Source organism: Macaca nemestrina, chromosome 2 (genome assembly GCF_043159975.1).
Source record: "Macaca nemestrina isolate mMacNem1 chromosome 2, mMacNem.hap1, whole genome shotgun sequence".
Classification (NCBI taxonomy): Eukaryota; Metazoa; Chordata; class Mammalia; order Primates; family Cercopithecidae; genus Macaca; species Macaca nemestrina.
In genome coordinates this window covers 150,589,978-150,601,278 of record NC_092126.1, presented here as the reverse complement: position 1 = coordinate 150,601,278, position 11,301 = coordinate 150,589,978, and the positions used below count along the sequence as shown (strand labels likewise).

Genomic DNA, 11,301 nt, shown 5'->3' with positions numbered 1-11,301 from the left:
TCCTGGGGCTTTGCTGTCTGCTGCCACCACTTGCGCTGTTCTTTCCTTCTTTCACCCGACTGACTCCTACTTAACCTGCTGGCTCAGCTTAGACATTAGTTCCTCTGGGAAGCATCCTCTGCCCTCCCAAGACTGAATGGGGGCCCCAGACTTACACTTCATGGCTCTTGTAACTCTCGTTTATAAAAACTCCCAGTACAACTTGGTTTCTTCAGTGTGTCCCTTCCCTGCTGGACTCAGTTTCTAAACAACGAGGACCCTGCCATTCGTTCACCAACGCCTCTTGAGCAGCTGCTCGGGGAACAGGATTGGAAAGAGGCTCTCAGTGCCTACATGTTTGCTGCATGAATGATTATCACCCTGCACTGATGTGGTGACGTGGCCAGTGATTGAGGGGAAGTGACACAGAATTGCTTCTAAATCACAGAATCAGAGCAAAGATTAAAGCACCAGGATAAGTTACAAAGCATTGTCATTTTGCTGTCTGTGGCCGGCAGTTCATTAGGCCCACTGGGGCCTGATTTCCACGCGGGGAATAAACAAGGTGACATCATGGTGACGCACTCCCAGGGGATTGTGCAAGTGTGCCAGCTCTGTTTGCTGGTTGGAAGAGCTGTGTGTGGTCTCGTGGGCTGCTAATCATCTTTGTAGGGCTTATGATTCTGCAGCTCTCCAGGGACAGGTGACAAATGTCGGTCTCTAAGTTCCTCTGACCTCTGCGTAATTCTCGGACTCTACCCTGCCTTCCTGGGGAGACGGCCTCCCCTGGACTCATAGAGTTCCAACAGTGCTCTCGTTCCCTGGTTTTCAAACTCTGAGTCCACTCAGAATTTCCCCTCACTCAACTTTCAGCGTAACAGCGAACATTTCTCAAGCACTTTACAGTTTGTAAAATGTTTCCACTTATTCTCTCTCATGTGAGCGTGGATCTTACCATGCTCATTGAAAGAAGAAGAAAGAATGAAGACTGTGTAATTTCTATGCACACAGATTCAACTCAGTGACCCAGACAGGTTATTTAACCCCTCTGTGCCTCAGTTATCTGTACAATGGGATAATAATAGGAACGATGGCATGGGATGTTTGCAAAGGTTAATTAAATTAACACAAGTATTCAGCTAGAATAGTTTCCAGCCCATATGTAATCACTAAGTGGTAACTATTTTTATTACTGTTATTACTATATAGTATCCTTTGTGACAGGAAATAGAGTCCATTTGAAAGAACATGGGCTTTGGACTCTGGAAGACTGGGTTTCTTGTTTCTTTTTCTTTTTTTTTTTTTTTTGAGAAGCAATTTTGCTCTTCCTGTTTCGCTCAGCCTGTTGCCCAGGCTGGAGTGCAATGGTGCAATCTTAACTCACCACATCTCTGCCTCCCGGGCTCAAGCGATTCTCCTGCCTCAGCCTCCCAAGTAACTGGAATTACAGGTATGTGCCACCACGCCCAGCTAATTTTCTATTTTTAGTAGAGACGGGGTTTCTCCATGTTGGTCAGGCTGGTCTCGAACTCCCAGCCTCAGGTGATCAGCCTGCCTTGGCCTCCTAAAGTGCTGGGATTACAGCCGTGAGCCACCACACCTGGCCCTGGAAGACCAGATTTCTATCTTGGCTCTATCAGTCCTGGCTGTTTAATCTCAGCAAGGTTATTTAACTTCTCAGAGTCTCAATTTGCTCATATATAAGATAGTGATTAATACAACCAACCTCAAAGAGTCATTGTGAATATTAACTGAGAGACTATCTGGAAAACACCTTGTGAAGATCAGGCACAGAGTGGACCCCCAGTAAATGACAGGTCCTGCCTATTCCTCTGCATGGCCAGCACATCAGTTCCAATGCATAAGAAAAGAGAATTACACTCAGGATAAGTAAGGGTGGTCATGGAAGAGGAGAAAAGGCAGTGCCACCAGACACTTGGTAGCTTCCAACAAATGGTAGCTGTTCAGTGACTCTAGAATTGAAAACCATTAATCGAATGCCTCAAGGGCAGAGAAGGAGTGCTAACGTTTATTGAGCACCTACTATGTGCAGAGCACTTTATATAAGTCATTTGAGCCTCAAATAGCCCTGGAAGAAACTCCATTTCACTCATAGTAAGATGGACACAGTGGTTGCTGAAGTCTTAAAGGGAGTGCAGAGGAAAGCTGGAATTCTAATCCAGGACTGTGTGATGCCTAAACATGTTTTGCAACCCATTAAATAATACTCATCCATGCTAACATCAGTCAGGGGACGAACAGACAGCAGGCAGGAGAAAGCTCAGGGAGGAAGTGCTTTATGGGGTGAAATTATTGCAGACAGTGAGAACAGCATGGCATATGTGGACCCTAAGGAGTGTAAGAGCTGGTTCTGGGAGTGGTGAGAGGGTGAGGCTGGAGAGGTGTGTGGGAGGAGAGCAGAGCCTGGCAGGGCCTTTGTGGCACTGTGAGCTTGGAGGGAGGGGTACGTTGCCAGGCAGCCCTAGTGCTGGCCATCCGGTGCACGTGGGTCCCAGCCGAGGGCACGTGAAATGCCTTTCTTCTTAGGTTCAAGCTGGACATACCCACCTGACAGTACACAGAATGTTCAGAGTGTTCAGCGGCGGTTCTCGTGTGAATTCCTTTCCCCAACTCCTTAACAGGAATGTGTTCTCTGACACCAGTGCTTGGACCACCGTACCATCCTCCCACAGTCCGTCAGAAACAAAGCCTCTGGTCTTGTTCACCTCTTCTTTCTCTCCTGCAACAGGCCTTCCTCAATCCCTTTAGTCCTTCCACATTCTTCCCCACAAGCCGACTCATCCTAGTTTCTTCCTGGACCCCTTGTGAAAGGGTCCCATGCCAGTGCCTGCGGGACTGGGAGAGACATCTGCACGTCACAGACTTTTCTCAAAGCCCAGATAGTGGCCTTGGATGCAGAAAGCCTGTGTGTGTTAGGCTGAGTCTCCTCTCTGCTTCTACCCTGAGTCCCATGCCTGAGTCTACCCTTTGTTATCCAGGCTTTGGTGTCTGCCGAAGTCAGGAAGAGCAGGATGGGGGAAAGAGGGGAGGCCTGTATTTGAGGGCAGGGGCTCTGACTAGGGGGCTGCTGCAGCTCCCTAGGGAAGAGCTGTGGTCATCAGTTCGGGATCCTAGAAGGAAGCACAGTGAGGAAAAGAGAGATCTGAGGAAAAGAGAGATCTGAAGAAGGAAGGGCAAGGGGCGAGGAGACCAATGTCGAGATAAAGGGGGCATGGCCAGATGCCACTGAGTGCTTCAGGCTGCAGCAAGGAGACCAGATTCGTTCTCAGTGCAAGGGGCAGCCTCGTGTTCTCCTCACATCCTTGTCCATGTCTGTGAATTTTGCTGGCTGCTGTTTCTCCACCTGCTCCTAAGTGCTGCTGTTCTCCCAGCTCCTCTCATTCTACCTGCAGGAATCTTGGTTACTTTCAGGTGGAACCGAGGCCCCCTGCTCCTCAGCTATGGACTCAGGTATCAAACACTGGCAGGACCCTCTGTATATCCTGTGCGTTCCTCAAAACTTGTGCAAAACAACCCAGCATCATCTCTGTCAATCTCCTCCACTCCCTGTGTCTCCAGCTCAGCTACCAACACGACCCGCTACCCAGGCATCTAATCTAGAGATCCAAGTGTCACTGTGACTTCCCCCACTCCTCACCAACTACTGCCAATGCATTACCAATTCTTTTTTAAAATTTTTTATTATTTTTTTAGGCAGGGTCTCGCTCTATAACCCAGGCTGGAATGCAGTGGTGCAATCATGGCTTACTGCAGCCTCGACCTCCTGGATTAAAGTGATCCTCCCACCTCAGCCTCTCGAGTAGCTGGTGCAAGCCATCATGTCTGGCTGATTTTTTAAAAAACTTTTGTAAAGAAGGGGTTTCTTTATGTTGCCCAGGTTGGTTTTGAACTCCTGGGCTTAAGTGATCCTCCTGCCTTGAACTCTCAAAAATGCTGGGATTACAAACATGAGCCACTGCATCCAACCACCAATTCTTTTTAACCTCTGAAACATTTCTCAGATCTCTCTCTCTCTCTCTCTTTTTTTTTTTTTTTTTTTTAGACAGAGTCTTGCTCTGTCACTGAGGCTAGAGCGCAGTGGCGTGATCTTCTGCCTCCCCGGCTCAAGTGATTCTCCTGCCTCAGCCTGCCAAGTAACTGGGATCACAGGCATGAGCCACCATCCCCAGCTAATTTTCTGTAGTTTTAGTAGAGATGGGGTTTCACCACGTTGGCCAGGCTGGTCTCGAACTCCTGACCTCAGGTGATCCACTTGCCTCGGCCTCCCAAAGTCCTGGGATTATAGGCATGAGCCACTGCGCCTGGCCTATTTTTTTTTTTTTTTTTTGGATACAGAGTCTTGCTCTGTCACCTAGGCTGGGGTGCAGTGGTGCATTCTTGGCTCAATGCATTCTTTGCCTCCTAGGCTCAAATGATCTTCTCACCTCAGCCTCCCAAGTAGCTGGGACTACAAGGCCACACAACCATGCCCCACTATTTATTTATTTTGTATTTTTATTAGAGATGGAGGTCTCACCATGTTGCCCAGGCTGGTCTTGAACTCCTGGGCTCAAGTGATCCTCCAGCGTCAGCCTCCCAAAGTGCTGGGATTGCAGGTGTGAGCCACTGTGCCGACCAGGGCAGCCAGTGTTGATTATCCTATCTAAGACAGCTCTCCATTCCCCCATCACTTCATCCTGATTGACTTTCTCCATTTCTCCTACCAGCTTTATCCTGATAGTTGACAGCACTCTCTGAAGCCCTTCGAACATGTACTTATTTAGTTGTCTCTCTCAACATCCCCCACTATGGTATAAGCTTCATAAGGGCCAGGCATGGTGGCTCACACCTATAATTTCAGCAGTTTGGGAGGCTAAGGCAGGACGATCGCTAGGGCCCAGGAGTTCAAGACCAGCCTGGGCAACATAGCAAAACCCTATCTCTACAAAAAATTAAAAAATAAAAATTAACCAGCCATGGTGGCATGCACCTGTAGCACCTGTAGTCCCAGTTACTCGAAAGGGTGAGGCGAGAGGGTCGCTGGAGCCCAGCAATTGGAGGCTGCAGTGAGCTATGATTGTGTGGCTGCACTCAAGCCTGGGTGACAGAAAGCAAGACCCTGTCTCAAAAAAAAAAAAAAAAAAAGCTTTGTAAGAACAATTGAGAGGTGAAGTCAGCTGGAATTCCTGGGTTAAGTGGGGACTTGGAGAACTTTTGTGTCTTACAAGAGGATTGTAAAATGCACCAATCAGCACTCTGTAACTAGGATTGTAAAATACACCAATCAGTGCTCTGTGGCTAGCTAGAGGTTTGTAAAATGGACCAATCAGCACTCTGTAAAATGGACCAATCAGCAGGATGTGGGCAGGGACAAATAAGGGAATAAAAACTGGCCACTGCAGCCAGCAGTGGCAACCAGCTCGGGTTCCCTTCCGCTCTGTGGAAGCTTTGTTCTTTCGCTTTTCACAATAGATTTTGCTGCTGCTCATTCTTTCGGTCCGTGCCACCTTTGAGAGCTGTAATGCTCACCACGAAGGTCCGTGGCTTCATTCTTGTAGTTAGCAAAACCACGAACCCACCGGAAGGAAGAAACTCTGGACACACCACCTTTAAGAACTGTAACAAGGCTCGGCGCGGTGGCTCAAGCCTGTAATCCCAGCACTTTGGGAGGCCGAGACAGGCGGATCACGAGATCAGGAGATCGAGCATCCTGGCTAACATGGTGAAACCCCGTCTCTACTAAAAAATACAAAAAAAAAAAAAAACAAAAAAACTAGCCGGGCAAGGTGGCGGGCACCTGTAGTCCCAGCTACTTGGGAGGCTGAGGCAGGAGAATGGCATCAACCTGGGAGGCGGAGCTTGCAGTGAGCTGAGATCCGGCCACTGCACTCCAGCCTGGGCAACAGAGCAAGACTCTCTCTCAAAAAAAAAAAAAAAAAAAAAAAAGAACTATAACACTCACCACGAAGGTCCACAGCTTCATTCTTGAAGTCAGCGAGACCACAAACCCACCAGAAGGAACAAACTCCGGGCAGACAATGACCTTGTTTTGTTCATCTCTGAGTGCTCAGCACCTGCCTGAGTGTCCAGCACATACTCAGTAAATACCTGCATAGTGGACCACAAGAGGGTGATGCCACAGAAGCCTAGTGGTTCCCAGTTGGAGCTACTTGCATCAAAGTCACCCAGGACTCTCTGCAAGCAAACAGACACCTGAACCCTACCCCAATCTCATACCCATTATATCTGAACCCCCTGGCCGTGGATAAGTGCAAAATTCTCCACATTAACACAGCCAGGGTCAAGAACCATTAAAGTAGAGAATTTCAAGAAGGATCAGCAGTGGCAAATGCGGCAGGGAGTTTCACAATCTAAGACCTGAACAATGTCCAGACTTGACACACTTCGGGAGTAAGCTGGTCAGTTCAAGGTAAGGAGGATGCAGCTCTGGAGGAAATACGCTGGTGGCTCTCCACGGTTGGCCCCATCTTCTGCCAACAATGCCCTGGTTGTCCTCAGAGAGATTCATTCTCTCTCATTCTCAACCATGAGGTTCGGTAGGCCTGGTCCCAGCAGGGCAGGCTCTGACTGGCCACGACAATGGGGTTAACTCCCAAGGCATTTGGCTCAGTGCTATTCATGTGACCAAATCAGAGCTAAGGATGTCCAAGAAGGTGCTTCTTGGGCTCATAAGTAAAAGTCTTGGCCAGGCACAGTGGTTCATGCCTGTAATCCCAGCTGTTTGGGAGGCCAAGGTGGGCAGATCACTTGAGGTCAGGAGTTCGACACCAGACTGGCCAACATGGTGAAACCCCGTCTCTATTGAAAATACAAAAATTAGCCAGGTGTGGTGGTGCACACCTGTAATCCCAGCTACTCGGGAGGCTGAGGCAGGAGAATTACTTGAACCCGGGAGGCAGAGGCTGCAGTGATCTGAGATCGTGCCACTGCACTCCAGCCTGGGCAATAGAGTGAGACTCTGTCTCAAAAAAAAAAAAAAAAAAAAAAAGTATCTTCTATAAGCTCCTGGAAAGGACTCTTCCTCTTTCTCCAGGCGTTGTGGGATGAGAGTGTGCACCCTGGACCTGTGGTCGACATTGTGCTCCCTGGATGATGTCTTTTTTTTTTTTTTTTTTTTTTGAGACAGAGTTTCGTTCTTGTTTCCCAGGCTAGAGTGCAATGGTGCGATCTTGACTCACCGCAACCTCTGCCTCCCGTAGCTGGGATTACAGGCATGCACCACCATGCCTGGCTTATTTTGTATTTTTAGTAGAGATAGGGCTTCTCCATGTGGGTCAGGCTGGTCTCGAACTCCTGACCTCAGGTGATCCACCTGCCTCGGCCTCCCAAAATGTGAGATTACAGGCGTGAGCCACTGCGCCTGGCCGACGATCTCTTATTGTCCAGGCTAGACATCATCTAGCCTGGCACTGCTAGATAAAGCCCTCCAGAAGGGAGAGAGAGGGAGAGAGGCACGGAGGCCTGGAGACAGAAGTGAACCCCATCTAGAGCAAGTTCCCTCTGAACATGCCAGTTCCATGCATTAATAAAGCCTCCTTATGAATGAAAAAGAATCCTGACCAATAAAACTGTTGTCAACCTGTGCACCTGGTGAGTTGAGGATGGACTGGACTTTGGCTTGTGGACACCTAGGCTCTCAAACAGATTTTATTGAGCTAGGATGTGAATCCAAGCCACAAGACTTCAGCCACCAGAATGATGTCAGTATTCTCGAGATCTGTCAGTAGCAGTCAATATTTCAGAGGAAGCTGGGCGCAGTGGCTCACCCCTGCAATCCCAGAGTTTGGGGAGGCTGAGGCAAAAGAATTGCTTGAGCCCAGGAGTTCAAGACCATCCTGGGCAACATAGTGAGGGCCCTATCTCCACAAAAAAATTTAAAAATTAGCCACGCATAGTGGTGTGCGCCTGTAGTCCCTTCTACTCAAGAAGCTTAGGCAGGAGGATCCCTTGAGCCCAGGAGTTCGAGGCTACAGTCAGTGAGCCATGATCACACCACTGCACTTCAGCCTGGGCAACAGAATAAGGTCCTGTCTCTCAAAGGTTAGAACCTGAGGGTTACTGTAGAGGGTTAGTCCTGAGCCTAAAGTAGGCTCAATTCTGGAAAGTGAATATTTCACAATGGCCCCAGTCCAGAGAAACCTTGTTAGAAATAGACACTCCATGAAGCCTTTGGTTCACATGAGTACACATGTGTGCGGAGATGTTCCGGTATCCAAATGGCCACAGTGGGTCTCACTAACCAAAGGCAGCTTTGCCATCCCTAGAAGCCAACATGTGAACAAGCAGACCCAGCGGATCTCAAGCCACTGCGGGTGTGAATGAGCCTTCCCTTCCGCTTCATATCTGGGTGTCCTGCATCTGTTTCTCATTGCCTGTTGTGTTTGTGTATTTATGCTCTGATTCATAGTAACTTCATGGTATGGAATTGATTTGTGTTGAACGCAACTAAATAAAAACAAATAATGAAAGAAAGAGAAAAAAAAGTCAGTCAACAGAGCCTGAGCAACTCTAGTACTAAACAATGGACTGGCTTCCCCATGTCTTACTCGTGTAGGTTGGCGTTGCACAGAATTTGGGGGCTCTCCTGGGGACCCTGATCACTGTAAAGCACAGGAAATAGGCTTTGGTGGCCAGGACCCAACGATTATGAATACAAGACTCCAGTGTCCAGTTTTGTAGTCAAATGATTATGGACTCTAGAGACACCTTCAGGTTCAAGTCCTGTTTCCACCACTTACTGGCTATGTGACAGGGAAGTAATTTAACAAATCTGAGCCTCTTTGCTCAACTGTAAACATGAGTGCAATAAAAATCCACTTCTAACAGGGCGCAGTGGCTCATGCCTGTAATCCCAGCACTTTGGGAGGCCGAGGTGGGCAGATCACTTGAGGTCAGGAGTTCAAGACCAGCCTGGCCAACATGGGAAAACCCCATCTCTACTAAAAATACAAAAATTAGCCAGGCGTGGTGGTGCACACCTGTAATCCCAGCTATTTGAGAGGCTGAGGCAGGAGAATCACTTGAACCCAGGAGGCAGAGTTTGCAGTGAGCCAAGATGGCACCACTGCACTCCAGCCTGGGTGACAGAGTGAGACTCCATCTCAAAAAAAAAAAAAAAAATCCACTTCCTAGGGTGTTGAGGGTTAAATGATAACACACATGGGAAAGTTCCAAGCAAGGCCCCCTGGGACCTCCAGCCTCTCATATGGTGGTAACAGAATGGTTGTCACAGATACAAATCGCACGTTCTCCACCACACCACCCACATGTCCCCTCTGGTAGCGCCCACAGAAAGGAAAGCTCTCAAAAATGTCAGTTTCGGTTCCTTTTTTTTTTCTCTGTTATTTCACTGCTGCATTTAAGAGTATAAAAAACAGGCCGGGCGCGGTGACTCATGCCTATAATCCCAGCACTTTGGGAGGCCAAGGCAGGTGGATCACCTGAGTTCAGGAGTTGGAAACCAGCTGGCTAACATGGTGAAACCCCGTTTCTACTAAAAATACAAAAATTAGCCTGGCATGGTGGCGTGCGCCTGAAGTCCCAGCTACTCGGGGGGCTGAGGCAGGAGAATTGCTTGGACTTGGGAGGCAGAGGCTACAGTGAGCTGAGACTATACAACTGCACTCCAGCCCGGGTGGCAGAGCGAGGCTCCGTCTCATAAATAAATAAAGTTCTACCACACGTCTTTGTAGTCTGTTTCTCCTAAGCCCTATTCCAAGTAACCACTGATCTAGTATCTATCACCACAGATTGGATTTGTCTTTTCTAGAATCTAATATCTATCACCACAGACTAGATTTGTCTTTTCTAGAGTCTAATATCTATCACCACAGACTAGATTTGTCTTTTCTAGAATTTCTAGATGTAGATGGAATCATACAGCATGGGCCTGGCACGGTGGCTCATGCCTGTAGTCCTGGTGCATTGGGAGGTCGAGGCAGGAGGATCACTTGAGCCCACGGGTTCGAGAGCAGCCTAGCAACATAGTGAGACCCTGTCTCTATAAAAAATACAAAAAAGTTAGCTGGGCATGGTGGTGTGCACCTGTCGTCCCAGCTACTCCGGAGGCTGAGGCAGCTCATTTGAGGCTACAATGAGCTGTGATTGTACCACTGCACTCCAACGTGGGCAACAGAGAGAGACTCTGCCTTAAAAATAAATAAATAAATAAATAGGAATCCTAGAATATATAGCCTCTGATATGTTTTTTTTTCCCCCCAGCATAGTGTGTTTGAGATTCACCATTGTTGTGTGTATCAGTAGTTCTTTTATTGCTCAGTAGTATTTCATTGTAAACGAATATTTCCCAATTCGTTTATCTCTTTACCTGTTGATGGACATTTAACTTATTTTCAGCTTTCGGCTCTTATTGGTAAAGCTGCTCTGACATTTGTGCACAAGTCTTCTAGTAACATTCCATTTCTCGTGGGTAAATATCTCACTGTAGACTTGTGGCGTTATATGGTAAGTGTATGTTTAAATTTTTAAATGTTTATAAAAAGTGCCAAATAGTATATGAGAGTTCCAATTTCTTCACATGTTTGTCAACACTTGGTATTGTCAGGCTTTTTTACTTTTAGCCATTTCGGTGAATATGATGTGGTAACTAACTGTAGTTTACTGCCAACATTTAAAAAATTCTGGTAAAATAGGTATAACTTCAAATTTAGCATCTTGATCATTTTTCAGTGTACAGTTCAGTGGCGTTAAATACATTCACACAGCTATGCCCGCATCACCACCATGTATCCACAGATCTTTCTTCATCTTGCAAATCTAAACTCTGTACCCATTAAATGATAACTTCCCATTTCCTCTTCCCACAGGTCCTGGCAACCACTATTCTACTTTCTGTCTCTATGAATTTGACTGCTCTAGGTACTGCATAGATGTGGAAATATACAGTATTTGTTTTTTCTTTTTTTGTGACTAGTTTATTTCACTTAGCATAATGTCCTCAAGGTTCATCCATGTTGTAGCATGTGTCAGAATTTGCTTCCTTTTTAAGGTAGAATAATATTCCATGGTATGCATAGACCAATTTTTTTATCCATTCATTTATCAATGAGCATTTGCTTTTCTTCCACCTTTTGGCTATTGTGAATAATGCTTCTATGAGCATGGATATACTAATATCTCTTTGAGTTCTCCTTTTATTTATTTATTTTTTGAGACAGGGTCTCACTCTGTTGTCCAAGTTGGAGTGCAGTGGCACGACCATGGCTCACTGCGTCCTAGACCTCCTGTGCTCAAGTGATCCTCCAGCCTCAGCCTCCTGAGTGGCTGGGACTACAGGTGTGC

General features: G+C 47.2%; 1 protein-coding gene across 2 annotated transcripts in view; it reads left to right on the top strand.

Annotated features, from left to right (window-relative positions):
• The window catches only part of LOC105477710 (TAM41 mitochondrial translocator assembly and maintenance homolog), a 123,602-nt gene that overhangs the window by 90,790 nt on the left and 21,511 nt on the right, over nt 1-11,301 (top strand). The gene's annotated exons all lie outside the window — the stretch shown is intronic.